This window comes from Neltuma alba, unplaced genomic scaffold, assembly GCF_004799145.2.
Source record: "Neltuma alba isolate B1F8T4 unplaced genomic scaffold, ASM479914v2 tig00013355_pilon, whole genome shotgun sequence".
NCBI lineage: Eukaryota > Viridiplantae > Streptophyta > Magnoliopsida > Fabales > Fabaceae > Neltuma > Neltuma alba.
In genome coordinates, this window is record NW_021637621.1 from 53,717 (window position 1) to 75,574 (window position 21,858).

A 21,858-nucleotide genomic window follows, 5' to 3' on the forward strand; every position below is an offset into this window, starting at 1 on the left:
ATGAAAGAATTTCGTTACTCCATACAATTTGACACAAAACTGTGCTTGATTGATCTGATCTTTTCCACTGATTGATCTTGAAGGGAAATAGAAAGTCACTCAAACGAGTTACTATTTCTGTTGTTTTCAGTATGCAGCGGGTAATTGAAACGTCTGATCAACATTTGCCGTTCAAAGACTAGGCTAATCATCTGTAGATCTACAGGTAATCAATATATTAATATCAATCACGCAGCATGACATATCTCAAGTTTTGTCTCAATGCACATAGCTCCTTTTAATTAACTTGATTCCTTTTCATTTCTATTTTGGTCATACTTCTTTTCTGGTTAATTACTCTCAAATTGTGACTCACACGCGCGTGGGCGCTCAAATGGTTTCTTGTTTAATTCATTATGGAATTCGACAACTGAATATCTAAGGAAGTACTTACCAAATTAATCAGATGGGAAAAGGGATCCGCTTCTTAGAAAGATTTTAACTCGTTGACGAAATTGAGCTTATCCCTTTCGACTCTTTCTTAGGAGGACTTCAAACAGGCTTGTCCCCTCTTTCTTAGGAAGACATTTTATTTGATCCCTTTTATGCTTGACCCTTGATCCTTTAAATTTTGGGCTTTCCGAGGTTTGTGAAGTTCTATGCAAAATACTACCACTATCCTTCTCATAATGTAAGTCATATTTCATAGAATGTAGTGAGCATTAGATGTTTTCTTTCCAAATTTACCCCCTATTTATGAGATATACTAAGAGATATGATTGATATGAGAGTACAGTTTAATAAGGGTTATTTTGGAATGTTCAAGTAATTTTTGAAAGGTACAAGATGTCTAATTAACTTTAACCAACTTTACCAGTTTGTGTAAAGCAGTTCAAAGTGACTTGCATTTTGGTACAGACAGAGTAAGATTATGTTTTTATAGATTTTGTATTTTACATGCAAAGAAATTAAAATGTATTATTCTCGTATTTTGCATAGAATTTTCTGAACTGTAAGGGCTTCTTTGATTGGATTCTTAGAACCCCAATTCCTAATAATCTCAATTGCATTGTTAATGTGTTTGGTTTGGTTTTTGTGGTTTGTGTCCTAAATCTATGGATAATCTAATTATCACACTGGTGTGAGGATGATTCTCCATAAAAATGTGGCCAATCCTAGTTCCCAAATGCTAGAGTCGCACTATTTTTAATATCCTTCACCTGAGAAACCACAACGGGGACCCTCCAGGTGGGGCATTTTGGTTGATTTGATTTTAATTTATTTTTATTTAATCAAATATAAAACATAAAATTCTTCCATCATTTTCAGTATCATACCTGCTAAATTTATGGTTATTAACATTCAATTCCATTTTCCTGCTTTCCACGGATCAAACGGGCCCTGAGGTTTAGTCCAAAAAAAAACCAGCCCAAAAAGCACAGACTTCTTTATCTTATAAATTTGTCAGAGACTGCCAACTTCTTTATCTATAGTATCTTTTCTTTTCTTTACTATCATTTAATGCTCTATGACCAGATTCAGTATATTTCTTTAAACCTTCTACATTGCTGGTGTAGAATCTACCTGATATGTATACTTTCAACTATAAGACACTGTGTTTTGGTACTTATCAAACTTCTTTATTTTTGCATTTTTAAAGTGATATGCCTTTACCATGCATAGAAAAAATATAATTTAAGTAGTGATTAAAAATGTTAGTTAATTTGCATCTTGACAACAAATTGGCTTGGTTTCTTCCTTGTCTAATGGCTATATGAGTTGTGATTTTGTGTAGTTATTGCGTTCAAGATTTTGAGTTCGACATATTTACTATGATTATTGTTTCAGGATGAAAGATTCATGAAACCCATCAACGCACTAAAGAGAAAGGTAAATGCCAAACCAAACTTAGAATGTTAGGATCTGCTATTTATGCACATGCAAGATATTATTCATTTGCAGACTTGGCCTTTCATCAACTGGTCATGTTCACTTAATTCCCTGTATATAAGCAATTAATATTGACGTGTGGAAATCTCATTGTATATAGTCTATACGTCCAGAAGCAGGGAAAACTTTTATGTCAATCACACAAAAGTTTACTCAATACATAAAATCACTTAAAACGTAGTTCCAAACATAAAAATGAGTCTTTCAGAGTAGATATAATTGGAGAAAACAAAATGATTGAAGAGCAATCGATTAGAAACTACTCAACTTTACATCTTTATTCTATCTCTGTAATAGCAATTAGGTTCAACTCATTCCTCACTTTTTCTCATTTAGTGATTAGCCCCATAAAGAAAAACCACAAGTGTGACGACATAATAAAGAGATAAGAACATCATTCATTTTTTTTTTTTAAATATAGTAGTCTCTATCTTCTGACACAACACAAGATCTGAATCTTATAAATGGGAGGGGCTCACACTTGACAGTTAATGTATGTTAAAGGGATAAAAAGAAGATGGCTCAGGAGGACTAACTCTCTCAGTTGACTGAACCATTTTACTTATAGAGAAATGAGAGAAGTTTCATGTCTTAGAAAGAATATAATACAAAGAGTCACTTGAGGTTTCACTTGAATGATCAGTTCTATGTGAATCCCTTTCTGAATACATATATTCCAAGAGATTTGATGCTCGTTCTTTTCTTCACATGACACTTCAATTTGAAACTAGCCCATGAGAAGATTCATATCCATATTCTAACAAACTTATGTATGTGATTTCACTATTATAGATACTACATTCAGTCCTTAATATAAGACTAAATTGACTAATTTGAAGAGATTAAAAAATTTACTAAATTATTTTAAAGTATTTATATTTATTGTTTTTTCTCCTAACTAATTTACCTCACTTATAAATTGTCATATAATCTAATGGATACCCATAAATATTTTAGAGAGATTATATAACATATACTATAGTTAAATAATTTAGTAACTTTCTTAATTTTTCCAAATTAGTCAAGGAGATCTTATATTAAAGACTTGAAATAGTATGATGGATTTCAAGAAAATATCCAAGTTACATTTTGCTGCATATTTTATGACACTAACGATGTTCTACGCTCCCGGTCACCTTTGCTACATTGTTTGGCTTTCATGTACAGGGAATCCAACTTATGGAAGAAAATCGAACATTGAAGCAGGTGATCAAAGATTTATATTCTTCTCTTATTAGTATTGCCTTTCTTTTCAAATGTTGAGAATTGAAAGTCTCATAACACAAAAACACACTTACAGAGACTTGAACGTGAACAAGGCCAGTCTTCTGAGTCCATCGCCATTTGCAGTTCATCTAACAATCCTACTCAAGACTCTGATAGTTCTAATGCATCTCTCAGGCTGGGGTAATTAACTAGATTATCTAGCTACTTATACATATTTATATATTAGATAGCTTTTTTTTAATGTAATTTGAACTATCTGCATTTGATGTTTGGTGGTTTGGATTGAATATGGACTCTGCTGTATTTTAGCATTTGAAGGAAGATTTCAATTCTTTAAAATAATTCCGATCAATTTTTGAGCAGGATACTTCCTAAGAAGCGTACAATCGATTCATTCTGTGAAATAAGGGGGGGGGGAAGGATACAGCATTATGTTTTCTACCTTGGTTGGCACTGATATTTATGTGGCCATTAGTTCATTCTTCATATCACTAATATGAGTTTGGCCTTCCATGTCTTGCAGGTTGTCTTTATTCAAATAGAAACATATAAATGTTTATTCATCAGAGAGTTATATATTATCGATGAACGGGGAAAAGCAATCTCGAGCATCGACCAGTTAATGGTCGTCACTTAGAAGCCATGTAGTGTATGTGTATATTTATATATATGGTGTTTTGATGAGTTCCATTTCAAAACAACTTGCTTCTATAATATATATATATATATATATATATATAGAGAGAGAGAGAGAGAGAGAAGGGCAAGCTAAGAGAATTATTGTAGCGAAAATTATAATGAGATCCTAAAAAAGAAAAATAATTACAAAACAGGTCTTAAAAGTTATTATTTTCTACTCTGAACTTGCATTGCAGGCTGTTTAGATTGTTATTGGAGTTTTTAAGTAATTATTTTCTTTCACTGGGACCTTATTATAATTCTCCCATTATTGTATTGGAATTATCTCTCAAACTAATTTCTTTTCACTAATTTGCTAAATGTTGCAATTAGTTAACTAATAAGTAATCATCTGATCTTGTTTTGTTGGACTTTTCTTTTCTTGACCCCCTCTTTCTTTTGTTGCGCCCAAAGAAGATTTAAAGATTGTAACAAAATACCACTTCCAGCTCATAATTTTAAAACAAAATTGGGAGTTAGATTTGATTTTAAATATAGGATTTTAATTTATTTTGTCTTCTAAATTTGTAATTTTTCTCTAAAATATTTTTTTGAGGATTTTTATCAAAGGTAATATCAATGCACATGATCAAACATCGTAATTTAGAGAATACAACAAATATTTGTTTCAAATAATTAATTTAACTAATTTTTTTTTAATTTTTCAAATTAGTTATTTAGTTTTTATATTAAGAATCTAAAGTAATACAACGTCAAAGGAAGCTAGTAATTGAAAGCAAATGTAGCCGAATGCCTGGCCATAAAAGTAGATGAGAGCAATTTTTGTTATCTTATGATCACCCAAATATTAGGCTTGGGAAAATTAACTATAGGTTTGTTTTTCTTTAAACAAAATAACTTATTCGACAATTGAGCACTCCATACATGCAAACTATAAATTAAGGATAACTTTAAGAGTGAAGAGGGGGATTGTAGTTGAGATCACGTCCTCGAGATCTAGCAATATCTCAGCCTCTGGTTCTTCGGCTTGTTTAAGCTGATGAGTATAAGTTTGAGAGAGTGAAGAGGGAGATTGTAGTTGAGACAAAGGTAAGGATGGAAAAATATATGTGTTCCTCATACTCAATAAAAATGCATTTATTACAGCTTTCTCCCCAAGGACAACAACCTGCTCTAATTAGTGATGATCTTCTTTTTTTTGTTTGCCTATGTTTTCACTTAAGAAAAACATATGTAAACAGAAGAGCTTTTCATGCTTCTTATATATTCCTCTGGTCCTTAACATAGGAATTAATTATTAAATTAATTTTTATTCTAAATATAAAACTTATTTCTCATATTTATCAATTTTTTTTCTAAATTACTCTTATAAATACCCTTTAACCATAATCTAGTAGGAGAGTAAGGGGAGATATTAAGAAAAATGATTATGATATTTTAAGAAAAGCATATCATATTTTTATAATTAACTAACTTATCTAATTTTTTTAATCTGATCAAATTAGTTAAACAAGTATTTATATTAAAAACAGAGGAGCATCATTATATTACATCGTACAAAAAATTCTCCGTCTGTCTTCATTCGTGATTCGTGCAATCAGAGACCAACCTAACAATTCCCATTATGATCACCTTTAATAGAGTTTATTTTGATATGAAACAAATTTCATTTAAAAAGTATTTATAGTTTGTAAAATATTACCCAAAAAAAAAAATCATAAAAGATTAAGGCTAAAATGTTTCCTACCGAATTTGCTCTTTTCCTTATCCAACTAAAACTTAACTTGCACTGAATATAACTTTCTTAATTTAAATTCTAATTGAATAAATTATTTATCACTGAATAATCTTTTTGATATTTTGTAGATATAAACATGGATAATATGAAATTGAATTTAAATTCCGTGCAAATGTATAAAGTGAAAGCATAAGGTAGCGTAAAAATAGGACGAGGGAACATGAATATGGCAGAATCTGACATGGTTATAAGAGCAGACTATGATGTTTGGGCAGCTTGCAGGCTCTATGAACCAACCACCCTCCAATGTCAATGTTTAAGTACATGCACATCCACTGTCTCAAATAATAACCTTGTACTAGTTATTGAAATATACTTTTTCAATTATTAAAAATATTTTATATACATATATGTAAGTGTAACTCGTACATATATAGTGTTCAGAAAGGAATAGGGGATGATCATTAAAATTATTTTTTGGAAAGATTAATGTAAACTAAAAATATTTACACTGTAAATTCGAACATTTGAAATTTTGAATAGTCAATAGAGGTGTCAATTAAGGCCAAAATAATAATATATGTGTCAATTGAAAGTTGAATTTAGGGAGAGGGAGAATTTTACTTAAGTCCTATTAATGATAGGATTTTATTAAAAACAAGTTTCAAGACATTCTGAAATATCGTTAGAGTCTTCTAAATCTAAAATAAAATTAAAATAGAAAGCAAAATGATGATGTTGGTTAATAACAAATAATATACATTAAAAAAAAATCTGAACCATTCAAATTCAGATTTAAATGGTCCAAATATGATGCCTTAAATGAAATAGTTCTTGTATATATTAAGAATTGGAGGACGTATTAAATTTTTTATACGGTCCTTGAGTAATAACTACCATTCTCTCTAGTATTTATACATTTTAAAAAATACATTTACATGAGGGATAAAGATAAAAATAATTACCATGATAATTTTGTAATAATTTCTCATTAATAAATTGGAAAATTCGCCTTCTGATGATATTCTTCTAATACACCATCTTAATGTCTTGGATCTCTGCTTATTTGATTGTGAAGAAGACGAATCTTTACCACATCTTTTTGTTAGCTGCCCTTTTTCTCCCGTTGTTTGGTTTGGGATATTATATGTCAAAATTTCTTGTGATTTCTTTGATGATTTGAGGTCTTGGATTAAGATCACTTTGAACAATCTATGTCAAGATAGTTACTAGAAATTGCTCATCAAATTATATGTCTACTCAACATGATCTGAAAGAATCAGAATGAGGTACTTCATTAAGGGGAAAAAGTCACTCACCTTCTTCATCACTGACACATGAAATTTGTCAAACATGTTCAATCTCCAGGATAGCACACATGGGTATGTTGAATGATATGTCTTCTCATAACAAACTTCCTTGGATTCTAGAAAAATTACAATTTCATCGTGATGGTTCCATCATGTTGTTTAAATTTAAAAAGGCAAAAACATCACTTTGTCATGGTGTGATTTGCCATGAGGGCACAGGACTGGCAAGACCAGATTTTCATTCCCAAATGTCTTAGAGCCTCTCTTTTTCGGATTACTTCTACAAGCTCTTTCTATACATTGTGTGTAAACTGATAATATTCAACCCGTCAACTCACCAAAAACAAGAGGTTAGGATTGGCCAAAAGCCAACTCACCAGTAAACGAACCTTTTTAACCCATACCATCAGGCTGCAACCCTCGGCCTAACCCTTATTTATTTTTTATATTTTTTTAAAATTTTAAATTATTATAATTATATTATTATATATTATATCCTATCTAAAAAATTTTAAAAAAATACCTATATAATTTATTTGAAGCTTTAAATCAAATATTTCAAAGAAAAACAAAAAAATTATTATTATTTTTGGCTCTTGTATAAGAAAACAAATATCAAAAAGTAAAAAAAATTAAAAAATAAATAAATTTCAGCCTAGCCTATATAGGGTCAACCTGCCACAGGCAAACCCGCAATCCGCGAGTTGGCTCATATTATCAACTCTAATTGTATGGTGGAGTAGTTCATTAAATTACCAACATTGGATTTACAACTTTCAGTCACTACTTGGCAAGAAATCCTTTCCCTCATATTATATTTTTCCTTTTCCAATGTTGATGTTATTTTTAAGGACTCTATTCTTTGGTTTAATTCTTATAATGTAGGTTGCCTTCTTATTCTTATTCCATCTAATTCTTTGAATTTAATTCAACTGATTCCTATAAAAGAAAAACCCCAGTTCTCTATAATTGAACATCCCTCTGGCCATCGGCCGTGCGGGGACCACACATGGCTATCTATGGGGACCTTACCACGTTTTGAAAGGGGTTGATGTTTCTTTTTCGAATTAGTGATAGTGAGTTTAATTGGAAAAATTACACACAGATCCCAAGGAGTAGAATTTATTCATCTAAAGTTCTAACAAAAAGTCAAAATTAATAGCAGGTCCCAAGGGATCTTAAAGTATTATATTCTAATTTAAAATAATGTCACTATCCCTCCTAATTTAAGGTTCCCAATTTACAGTTTTCTCTGTCAATACGATTGACAACCTCAATGACGATTATTAATAACCCAATGGGAAGCTGTTGACAACCTAGTCAATATCTGCTAATAACTGACTTTATAAAATAACATAACCTCTATATAAAAGCAAATTATAACAAAAAAGTATAATATAACAACTTTAACGCTAAAATAGGAAGCTGTTGAAAGGCATGAATAACTTTAACTAAACCCAATACGATTATAGTATAATTTTATTATAGAGATCCATTGACAACCTCAATGGTGAGCATTAACAACTTAATAGGATGCTATTGACAACCTAGGTAGTATCCACTAACAATTGACTTTATGGGACAACATAACCTCCACATAACATCAAATTATAACCAAATAGTACAATATAACCACTTTAATACAAAAATAGGAAGCAATTTCAAGACATTAACAACTTTAACTAAACTCAATAGGATTATAAAAAAAATTCTATTGTAGAGGTGTATTAACAATCCAAGGGGAACTGTTAACAACATTGGCAGTGTGCATTGACAACTGACTTTACAAGATAACATAACCTCTACATAAGATTAAATTATAACCAAATAGTCTAACAAAACAATTTTAACGCTGAAATCATTTGTACAAAAACTTCATGGCAATACCATACTTATATAGAGTTTGCCGAAGGGTCACCGCATTGGGAAAATTTTGTCTTTCTCACACGTTGGAGGTGTAGTGAGAACAAAAATGATAAATGAAGGCACAACATATGAAGAATTTAGAGCAATGATATCATCTATGATGGAAAAAGAAAGTAAAGGGATGATTATGAAATTCACATTAATCTTTGATGAATCTACATTTATAGCCCTTATAGATGATGGAGTGAAACATTTAATTAACTTCAATAGAGAAAGTGGTTATGTATATATAGAAAATAGATATGCAAATTCACAACCAATAAGGAATAGTTCAAGGGAAGAACAACATATGTAAGTGGAATTTACTTATTTTGATTTTGAAGTAATATTGTCTGTTATCAATTGTTCTGCTTAAGTTGTCATTGTAGTGGTCAAAGATTGTCATTGACAACCTAATGACTTGTCTATTGTCAATTATTCTACTTAAGAAGGATTGAATGTCAATCTCAAAATAAAAGCTTTACCATTATGGAAGATGCCATGAGCTAGGCCACACTGTAAAGATTTGCAAGAATCCCCATCCATGTTGAGCTTTGTTGGTGGCTTCTTTATGTTTTTTTTGTGAATGCATGTGATAATATTCCATGAAGGTTGTCAGTGGTTGTTTGAATTAAGTTACTGATATAAAGTAACAATTTCATGTACTTCTAGTGTTCTATGATTTCTTCACATATGATTTTAGTGTTAAAGTTGTTATATGATAGTACTTAGTTATAATTTGATGTTATGTGAAGGTTATGTTATCCCATAGGGTCAGTTGTCAGGGACGCTACCCAATTTGTCAATAGCTTCCCCTTGGGTTGTTAACACTTGCTGTTGAGCTTGTCAATCATATTGGCGATGTACAGTTTGTGATAAGGAGAGACGCAAGATGGTGATGTATAGTTTGCGACAAGGAGAGACACCGAGAGGCCCACGAGGACAAGGAGAGATGATGGATGGCAAATTGATTGCAAGAGGGAGAGACAACACAATAAGGAAGCGATTGTATCACGGGAAGTGACCATGAAGGGAGAGACGATGACGGGGAGTAATTGTGAATAGAGAGACGATGAGTATGAGAGGTGTTGTGTGGCTGATTCCTTCACTTTAGATGCCGATGTGAGAGGCAGGGAGCAGTTCGAATGTTGAGGCGAGAGGGAGAGAGTGTTCGAACTTTGAATTGAGAACCTTAGATTATGAGGGATAGGGATGTCATTTTATAATTGCAATATGATACTCTAAGGTCCCTTGGGACCTGCTGTTAATTTTGACATTTTTTGGGACCTTAGGTGAATAAATTCTACTCCTTGAGACTTGTGTGTAATTTTTCCTTCTTAATTTTCTTTGTATATATTATGTCATCAGTTGAAGGGACAAATTTACTTATTGTAATATCAAAACAGAGCACCAAGTACCATAATAGATTGTCAGGGGCAAAAATACCCATGATGATTCAAAAAGGGGCCTAAAATGTTATTGCCATGAATGTTGATTGTTTAGAAAGAATATTTTGACTCAAAATACTGATGTGGAGGTAGATGTGGCAAAATAATATTTGAGTTGGACAAAAAATATAACAAGTGTCTCCATGATTGTCGTATCCCTGCCATCAAAGCATCAGCAACATCATCACCCCTGTTTGGCATTTGGCTTAACCACAAGTGCATGAGTTGCTAGTAGTTCATTCCCTTAGAGGCTAAGGCTTGACAAGTTAAAAATCACAATTATGTTCATGATTAGGTTAAGTGAAATTAATATGTAAATGAAGTTTTCTAATGAAGGTACTTTGAAAACAAAGCTTAAAATCGAAGTTAAAACCTTGACTTTAAGATAAATAAGGATATAGGATTATTTCTCACTATTGTACTTCATAAAACATGATTAAAAACTTCTCATTTAGTGTTTTAATGATAAGTTAAGTCAATGTAAGGTTCACAAATATTGATTAAGCTTTCTTAAGTCAAAACCAAATTTTGTAATCTTAATAAACCTTCACAATCTCTTGCTTTTGTTGAAAACATTACACTTTGAAAATCAAAACCCTTTTTTGAACAATGCTAGATTAATATATATCTCTCTTCTATCAACAAGCCATCTATTTAATAGAATAAACTTTCAGTCTACTATGTTTTTACCTAAGATCAAAGATCAATTTAACTTTCTCAAGTTTTAACCAATCAAACAAATCATTCCAAGTGGTGAATAATCACAAGAAAGCACTAAACTTAAGGTAAAAACAAAATAACATTATCATTAACATTAAAAAGAGTTAAAATAAGTCTTAATCCAAACAATAGATCAAAATAATCCTAGAATGACTACTCAAGCTACACATGTTTAGTAAAGAGCCACAAATACAAGGGTATTTCATAGCCATTACAAAAACAAATGAGAAGAGAAGAAGAAAACCAAGGAAAATAAGAAATGAAACTCCAAATCTCCTTCAAACTTCAAGCTCAAAGCTCCCAAACTTTAAAACCTTTAAATCCTAGCAGAGAACTCCTCTAAACAAGTCCCTAAGTCAAAGTCTAGCCAAGAATCCCGAATTTCCCTTTTTCTATGCCCTAAATTTTAAGTTAGAATGCAAAATGCATAGCTGCGTAGAGGCAAACACCGTAGTGGATAGGCTTAATCGTAGCACCATAATTAATATTTTTTTTTAAGTAACATTCAGTATCATGAGTGTAGAGAGTACATGTTGCTATTAGAAAAATGCTTTAAGGACAAAATTGTACTAAAATTTATTTTAGAACATGAGGTGCTACTGAAAAAATACTTTAAAATGCTAAATGTATATAAAGAATTAGTTTTTGATACTAAATGCCATAAAAAATACTTTAGAATACTAAATATAATTTAACACAATTTATTTTTAGTAATTTTATATTATATAAAATAAATATGTGAATAATATTTTGTCTCATAAAATATAATACTACTCTAGTTTTTATTTTAAGTCACTTATAACTTATTCTCACATCCCAAAAACTGCATTAATGGATAAAATTTTTCGAACATTCCCTCATTAAAATTTTCTATTTCTCTTTATTTACAAATCATTCCTACCTGTTATCTCTCTTTTTTCTTTCCCTTTTTTCAATAAAAATTAAAAAAGAGCTCACAAAATTAGAAAATAATCGTTAAATACCCTACAAATTACTTATGTTTTTGACGAAAAATTTTCTTTTAATAGTGAATTAGTGATCCCGAACCCGTGGCACTAAATGGCGAATACATGTGCCCATATATAAAGTTGCAATTAATGCAATTAATTTACCCAACGCACAAAATGACAAATTAAAAAAAATTGTTAACCTGCTGTGATAGTTGTTAATCCTTACACTTTAAGTTGTTAACGATTGCTCTTTTAGTTGTTAATGTAAACTTAAAAAAACAATTAAGAACAATTTGGTAATTAAACAAATAAAATTTATTGCAATGAGGTACTTGGGACTTGAGAATAATTCGATTATTTTAAGGGATCTTTTTGTGTTTAATTCTTTTGAGTTGGATCTTGTTGTAATTTTCCCCTTTCTTTTTTTCCTTTTTTTTTTTGTTTTTTTAAATTTGGGAAAGCCTGTCTCCTCCTGAATAATTTGCTGCTCAACAGGACTCTATCCTTCATCCTTTCTTCAGTCATCACATTTCAGAATATTCTTGCGGGTAACAACACTTCGCTCTCCTTCTCAAGAAGAAACCTCCCCTTCTCTCTGTATTTCTCACTTAGATCTGCACTTTTCCTTCCTAATCTATCCTATCCAAGCCTCAAGCTCTTTTTATCTTGTCTCTCCACCTACACCCAATCCAAGCTCTCTTCATTTTATGCTTGTCTTTTTCGTTTAACACGCAGATAATATTCTTCTGCGTAATTTGGATTAAATATTTAGATTTCCCTAATTCTTTCTCTTTGATTTAACTTGGTTTTAGTTTGAAGGAGAGATTGGTTGAAATGACGAGAAGGAAGATAGCAATAAAGAAGATCGAGAACGTAGCTGCGAGGCAGGTGGCTTTCTCAAAGAGAAGGAAAGGTCTATTCAAGAAGGCTCTGGAGCTGTCAACTCTCTGTGATGCTGAGATTGCTCTCTTAGTATTTTCAGCTTCGGGCAAACTCTTTGATTATGCTAGTACAAGGTATCTTTTCTCTCTGTATATAATGTATATGTGTGTTCTATAACTAGGAATCAGAATAATCTGAATTTTAATCACGTCTGGGATTTTCGTTTTTGTTTAGAGGGAAAGAAATCCTGATCTTTATTTGTTGATAAAGAAGCTGTGATAGCCTATGCTTTTATTCATCTCATTCGTGCTCTCTTCTAAATTTGTCTATATAATCTCCTTCAGTTTTGCTAGAGTGAGATTTCACATGAAATGGCTCTAAAAAGCACAATAACTCAACCTAGAATATAGATTATTAGCATACCAAGTTTGATCCATAATTCATTTGTCTATTCTTTTTTAAGTGTCAGCATTTATGTATCTCATCTGTTTGATCATCAATCACCATGTTCATGTTTCGGTGAAAATTAACTTCTGTTATGCCAATACAAGGTATCTTCTCTCTCTCTCTCTCTCTAATTGAAATGATTTAGATTCAAGTTGCTTCCACACAGTACTTCTCCTGCTGTAAGAGGAAAACTTGAACTAGATGTGCTGACCAAAAAGTTGTGATATAGTCCTTTTGTGTGCTTTTATATGTGTGTGTATCTGAGAATTAATCATGTGGGTATAATTGAAAATAATGAGTAATCTCATCATAACTGTGTTTTGCTTATACCTTTAACTTTTTACTACGATATATATGGAGGAATATTAGATTTCATGAAGCTGCTTCAGTTCCAGGGGCCTTTGTTGATGTCAAGATGCTATTTTCCTTCTGTAAAAAAAAATATGATCCTTTCCATAACGATCAATATAGTTATATAAATTATATAAAATCTACAAGAAACTACACTATTCACAAGTCAAGAATAATGTATTCGTTTTTGATTTCTTAAAAAAAAAAAAAAAAACCTCACAATACGCTGTTCGAGCAGTACTGCACGTCCTCTCTTCATCTCGAGGGAGATATAGTCTGTATATGAGATGGTTTTTATCTTAATATTTTAATTCTATTTTTATTCAAAATCACTTTCAATGGTGTTGGAAAATTGTGTGTGTATATATATATATATATATTTTTTTTTTACTATGTTTCTTTCAAAATAAAAAATATCAAAAGAAGATTTAAATCTTCTAGTTTAATTTAAATGGTCTAGAGAAGTACAAATACGGCATACTTTTAAGAGGTAGGTATGTTTTCTTTTTTGCGCCAATAGAGAACATCCCAAATTAACTTTTAGTACATAATTTTTTTTCTTTGTGGTTTTTATTGATTAGTTAGGTGGATTAAAACAGTTTAAAGAGGATTATGAGAACGTGCTACTAGAACAGTCGGGTCACTTTTGCTTTGAAGATACTAAAAGTTTTGTAAGGCTATCAACTTATCACAGATTGCTCTTGACGTTTTCCTTATTGTCTTCATATTTTGATATCCATTAATAGCAATATTTAAATGTTATAATTTTGAATGAGTCTATCTGGAGTTCAGAGTCGGTTAATGAAACAAATGCTATTATATTACACATTATTGTCACATTTATATCTCTAAATAAAACACCCATCTGTAATGTTTGGCCATAGAAGCCACTAAGAATAAATTCATTGGTGTCTATATATACATGACTGATTGAATACATAAGCAAATTTAATGCTGTATTTAAATTCACTTATTTTAACCATGACTTCCATTGTGTCCCTCCCCCCAGCAAAAGTATGACTTCCGTTAAAATTTAAATTCGATAAATAATTTTAATTCATCAAATGATAATTTATGTTATATAATTCGGTTAGAAATAGTTTTAAAGTATGACTTCCATTTTAATTTTCAATGTTTTTGTTGTTTTAAGCACGAGGCAAGTAATTGAAAGGAGAAACCTATACTCAGATGTGAACCTTGTGAAGTCATACCAGCTATCTCAAGAGCTACAGGTATAATTTTTCTTCTGCTCTCTACCCCCTCATCTATTGCTGTTTTGATTCATCTTTCTTGTCCCCATCTCTGTCTTGTGTGTCTGTACATAAAAAATCTTACAAAAATATTTTTGGTTATAAGACATTTTGATAGTTTCAAAGGAAAATCTCAGAAAAAGCTTTTGGAATATACGAAATCTCAGATTAGGTCCTAGAATTCTGTAAATGATAGAAAGGGTCAATGACCCAATCTGTCATTTGTAAAATCAAGAGGAATTGACAACTTTGTCCTGGCTAAGCAAAAGTGAATAGTTATTCTCAAACAAATCTAGGCAACGCTTACATTGTTCTAGTGATTACATGATTAGTTGTAATTAATAACAAGGTACCTGACTACGGAAAAGTGAGTAGTTATTTTCTCCACGAATATAGGTAACGCTTACTCTGTTCTAGTGATTACATGATTAGTTGTAGTTAATAACAAGGCACCTGATTACGACAAAGTGAGTAGTTATTCTCTACATGAATTTAGGTAACGCCTAAACCTTTATAGTGATTCCTTAAATCATTATAGTGAATGAATACAAATGAGGGCAAAATTGTTGATTTCTCTTGATTTTACAAATGACAGATTGGGTCATTGACCCTTTTTGTCATTTACACAATTTCAGGACCCAATTTGGAATTTCATATATTCCAAGGGTTTTTTTTTTGGAATTTTCCCTAGTTTCAATGAGCATTAAAAATTTCTTCCCATATATGCCCATATTTAATAAGGATAGTGAGAGAGAATAAAAATTAGTATGATATGAAATATAGTGTGATTAATAAGGATAATATTAGAAATCTCTTAAATTTTATGACAAATTTAATGCTTTTAACTATTTTTATTGGTATTTGCAAATTAGTTAGAAACGTCTTATAATATGGATCAGGGGGAGTACAATATACTTCCCTCACCCTAAATATATGAGTTAGATAACTAATTTATATATATTAAGAAAATTAAATTAGTTATTTGTTAAAAAATGTGTTGGTTATCCTGAAATATCCACTCTAGTCACTGGCATTGGAAACTATACTCATTGACGAAAACTCCTTTTATTTGTGTAATTAGCATTGCCTCTAATAGGAGGATATTAATGCCTATAAAAATAGAGATAATTTCGAGAAAAATTATAGATTTGGAATACTAAGTGAACTGAGGTCAAAGAAACCTCTTAACTAATATTTAAAAGTGGGAGAATATATTATATTACTGCTATAAGTATTCAACAGTAACTTCTTTTTTTATTCAAGGTTATGATGGACCATATACATACCTAATATGAAAATGCTTGTAGTATATTAAAACTTTTGTTATTGAATGTGGAAAGCATATGGTAATTGGACAGGTTGAAGGTGAATATTTTAAGCTAAACAAGGAAATAGAAGAGAAGACTCTTGAAATAAGCTATTATTACCATTGTTAAATGGTGTTAAAGATTTTATTATGGGGGATGTACAATGTGTTTATTATAGATTCAAATATGTTGCTCTACCTCTAATAATAGACAGCTCAATGGAGAAGATCTACAAGGGCTGTCTGTAAAAGATCTGAGGAAGCTAGAACATTTACTTAGCACAAGCTTGCATCGCATTTCAAAAGCAAAGGTTTGTCTTTTCCTTTTATGACAGTGCTAAAAAAATTGAAATATTTTATGATTGTTTTCACTCGTAAATTACAGTTATCAACTGTCAATTAAACAATGGCTTATTTAAGAAATAGGAAAAATAACCCCCAAAAAAAAATACATGTTGAATTTCAAAATGACAGCTAAGTGATTTTGACCGATTTTGACTTGCTAAAGTCATTAGAAGAGTAGTCCAAACCATTACAAGAATAGTAACCACAGCCTATTTGTCTTTTTGAAATTCAACATGTTTTTTTTTTTTGTCATTTTCCTTCTGAAATAACTGTCTAGTATGCAGAGGCTTATTTGACCATTGTTCATCTTGTTTAGCTCATAATATTCGATTTGTCCCTTTTATAATGACAAAACTATATGTTATATTTCAAATATTCATTGCAGCATAAAAAATAGGAGGTGAATGACATAAAAATTAGATAAGGTCAAGACCTCCCTATTCTTTTATCATTAGAAAGGTCAACTAAAGTCTCTTTATAAAGCTACCTTTTTGTTCTTTGTTTTTTGGCTGCCATGAGGCTACTTTTTTTGGGGGGGGGGGGTACCATAAGGCTACCTTAATCCATGGTTCCAGCAAAGAATATTAGTAGTGATCTATAATTCTTTCCCCCTTTTGTGAACATAATTTCAAATCGCAGATCAAGAAGCAACTATATCCTCATACAAAACGCATAATTTAAACATTTTCTTTTGTATTGGATTTCAACTTTGCCTCATGCTACAGGGATCGACGTAGCCTAAATAAATTCTAGTTTAACGCTCTACATGTCCTTTAGTTATAGGAAATGATTTTTCCTGTTTGATGCTATTTGACCCTTCAACTATGTAAGATACAAATTAAATAATGCTCTCAATGACCGATTTAAGACAGTAACTAAACTTATCCGCATTCCTTTTAAAATTGATAATGAGCAGTCTCCTAATCCTCATATCCTATATATCGAATGGGTACAGATATAGGAAAATCATTCATAGTCCTATCAAATCTCTGTTCATAAATCATTTTATTTATTTATAACTATAATTTACCGAATATGCCAAATATGACTTAGGTTGACCGTTATAACTCCAATAAGAGAAACCTGATAAATCTAAGACAATTATGGGATACTTTTCATCTCTTAATTATTCCAAATGTAACGGAATCACAATTGAATTAGATCCTCTTTATTCTTCTCAAAACTCATTGACAACTTGCCTGTCATTGTATGTTCCCCTAACTTCAACAAGCATGGGTTGACAAGATGGGATGATATTTTGGGGAAAATCCCAATAGGAAGGGAATACACATATATAATAACATAAAATGAATCATTATATAAAAGATGACATACATATTAATTAGATGATATCATAAACACCTAGAATTCATTATTAGAGAACCACTGCACTCTCCCCCTTACCTATCCTGCTTTTTAGGCCATAAAGACATCTCTTAGCCACAAGGCTTTCTTACTATACAGGCTCTGCCTTCAAGTTTCTTTACCACAAGGGTATAATTCTTTGTCAAAGAGCCAATATTTAACTATTCAAGGCTCTAACTTTGAGTACAGATCTACTTATCACATAAAATTACATAAAATAAACTAGGCACTCAAACAAGACAGACATATAAGAAGAGTAGGATTGCTATCTTGTGCAGAATTGAAGTTATATATATTTCTGCCGCAACTTCTCCTTCACTATACGTAATTAGGATAAAACCTCAATATCATTCTTTACAAGTTGGTCCCTACAAATTTTCATGTGAGTTCCTTTTAAATTATAGGATGTCACATTAACCTCGTCTTCTAACTCATCATTTAAAAAGCAGAATTTGAATCAAATTAATAACAGGTAACTGCAACTAAGAAACCAAAAATGAAACAACTCTCACAATTTCAAATTGAGCAGTTGGAGGAGAAGTCTCCTCAAAATTCATACCTTGTTGTTAGTATCACTTGAAAACAAATCGAGCTTTATACTCTTAAGTGCTTCCATTAGTAAGGGCCGGGCCAAAAAAGCTATTTTTAACATTTTCAAATAAAAAATATATAAGCCATAATGGTAATGTTCTTGTTCCAAAACCACATACCCTATAATGGTAATCCCTTTTAGTTAATAGGAAGTTTTAGTGGCTATTAATGTCTCTTCATTCACATATACTTCTCTCTTAAAGTGTTAAACATGCCAATTAGTCAAGAGGCAATAAAATCCAAAGTTACTCTTTAATGATTATATGGGGCCCGTTAGGTAGATGTTTATCCTAATGGAAAATTAGAACATATCTAATCTCGCTTTCCCAATCTATATTCATAATCAAGATTCCCTTTATCAAGGAAAACCCTAATCCTCCTAATTGATAATTAATATTGGCCAAGCTTCAACTAAACAAATAAATGCGTGTTTGAACAAACAAAATTAACATTAAGCACAAATAATTGATCCAAACATGCTCTGATCTAGTTCATAATAACTACTCTATGTTAATAGAACATTAACCATGTTAAATGAAAGAACAAGAGGAGTAGGATAGAGTACAGCACAAAAGGAACGAAGGAGAGCCTAGGAGAAAGAAGTCAAGGACACTGTATTGTCGGCGGAAGAGTGGGGAAGGATAAAAAAACAAACAATTTATACTGCATCAAATCTAGATGGAGAACAGCCAAGCTAAGTGGGACTTTGAGAGTTGAAGGAAGATCGAAGAGTTGAAGCTTGAGAATGAGATCAGAGGGCAGTTGGTGTGAGGATGGAAGGAGCGAAGCTCTCTTGGTCTCTAGCAGGTTAAAAATTAGAAAACATACATTTAAGGGATGGCCTTTTAATTATTTGACCCAACGGGGCCCAACTTTAGCCCATTTACTCATTTTGGGACCTAATTTTTAAGCCTGCTGGTCCTCAATTTAAAAAGGTTTAAATGGGTTGGGCTCTAACAACCCTACCGCACCCCTCGGGACCCCATAACATTTTTGCCTTCATGAACATCTAACTCCGACGCATGTTGGGTTTTATGAATGGCTTGAATCTCCTCAATCGTGGCACTTTGCCGCTCAAATTTTTCCACTGCTTCTAAAGAAGTTGGGTGTTGGCGTTTGAAACATACACAGAAAAATTAAAAAATCCATAAATTTACTTTTAGTAAACATTTGAATTTTTTGGCGGTATTTCACCAGAGGATCTTCATGCTGAAGAACTTGTTGATCTTGCGGTGCTTCTTTCACTAGGTGAGGAAAATGAGTAAGAATATGGACTCGTCAATGCAGGGTGCCGTTGCTTGTCTATTGTCAAACTCTAGTCTATAGGGATTCAAATGAGAATGGCTCCCTTGTTAATATTCCATTCCCAACTGGCCTTTCATTGGATACAATATTCCTGCTAACTATTACTTTAACACTTGTAAGATTATACAGATGACATGCTTTGGTTTGACTACTATAGCCAATTTAAAATTTAGGTTTTTTTTTTTTAAATTTTTCATCAATTTAAGAATGAAATTTAACCTAAACATATGCTAGACAACTAAGAATTGTAAGTGGCTTACCTGAGGCTTCTTGCTTTTCCGAGCTTCATATGGGGTTTGATTCAAAAAGGCATTTTTTGGAGAGATAATAGGCCATGTTATTTACTATGTTATATAAATTAGAATTTATTGATACTGTTTGCTGGTCAATATAAAGTTGCCTCTTCTTTTTTCATTTGTTTCTATACTATTTAGCAATAGTAAACAGTTATGATGCGCTTGTAATTTCTATCTGTTTTTTGATTCCATGGCATGGGTAAAAAGCAGCTTGCAATATTTATAACAGATAGAAACTAACTCCATGTGTTTCAGGTTGAAGTAATTGAGCAGGAGAACAATATTCTAAAGAAAAAGGTTAGCGTTATATTTGTTTATCAAAAGCATTATATGCATTATATTCAGTCTTTTCCTCTCTGCTATAATGAGAAGGTATTGATCAGAATCAATTCCTTCTAACTTGACCTTTTATTTTAGTAATTAATGCTGCCTTTGGGATTCTGAAGTTAGTAAAGACAAGGGTAGAATGAAGAAAATAGTAATTATTTTTACCTTCAAATTTTGTAATGACAGATAAATATAAACAAGCATTTTCTTAAAAAGTGACCATTAAAAAGGAATGGAGAGAATTGACCCAAAGAATAAAAAGGAATGGAGAGAGTAATTTTCATAACCCTTCAAATAAGCCCATATTTAATAGAGATTACAAAAAACCACAAATGACATCCCTCAAATTAACGGCACATAAATTCTAACATAGATAAACTCTCATAGAACTAAAGCACATGTTTTTTTTATTAAATTTTAAACACATAACTTTATCAAAAAGTCTATACTTACCATCATCAACAACTTAAATACACAAAAAAAAAAAGGAACTTAGCACATCTGATTAAGTTTAACCATAAACTTGAGTTTATATTTCCATTATTTCATTTCTTGTAGTAATATAATATGCTATGCAGTAATGTCTAAGGCACTTCCTCCATCCCATATTTTAGTCATAGTAACATATTACATTAGTAAAATATTTGTTAACATTTGTAGTACGATCTGAGTCTTCATTCATGTCTCTTATTTGTTTTAATGATGGGTCTTAATTTTGATGTCAATGAAGGAAGACGAACTCAAGGAAGAAAACCAGAGGCTAAAGAAGGTTGTCAGATTCTTGTCACTAATTCTCTTGTCAATTAATTTCTCATTAATGTGTCTCCATAGTGATAATATAACGTCGCATTTACCATGTTTTTAAACTTAATGCTCATCCAGTTAATCAAATCCATGGAAGAAAACCAGAGATTAGATCAGGTAATTAACAGGTTTCAGATTCCTATGGTCTTTGCTTTTGTCAGTACTTATCTGGGAATTGCATCGAACTGGGAAATGAAATTATGTGTTGATAGGCCCAGTGGCTTGAGGATGAACAACATCAGCCATCAGACACGTCTCCCGCGACAAGGCAAGTTGCTATAAACGCCACTGATGAGAGAGCTGTGTTTTATCTCCGGTTACTGTAGGCTAGTTATTTTGCTCCCTCAAAAGTATTTGGTCCTAAATATGGAAGTTAGTTAAGAGCATTGTTTAGGTTTCAACTGTAAGTCCTAAATCCATTTTATTTACAAATTTATAATTCTTTGCCAAACAATCATGTTGGTTGCAATACTAAAGGGCTTTTTTCAAAAAAAAAAATAAAATCGGTGAAGGTAATTTTCAATTCAAATGAATGAATGTGTTGCTTTAGGTAAACTACCACATTTATTACAGATAACAAACCCCATTAATCATTCTCAATAACTGTAAATTAATTATCTGGCACTTATATTTAAGATCAGATTTATTAGATTTTGCTTTGAATGGGCCTAGTGCTCTAAATAAGCTTCACTTTTTACAACTTGTTAGTACTGCAACTTCCTA

At 31.5% G+C, this 21,858-nt stretch overlaps 1 long non-coding RNA gene across 1 annotated transcript; it reads left to right on the forward strand.

Moving 5' to 3' along the window:
* Nucleotides 1–1,584: 1,584 nt before the first annotated feature.
* On the forward strand, nt 1,585–20,301 carry LOC114736669 (uncharacterized). The gene is made up of 4 exons (XR_003739366.1): nt 1,585–1,594; nt 15,958–15,966; nt 16,314–16,413; nt 20,260–20,301. It is a non-coding gene; the product is annotated as an uncharacterized LOC114736669 (long non-coding RNA).
* The last annotated feature ends 1,557 nt before the right edge of the window (nt 20,302–21,858 follow it).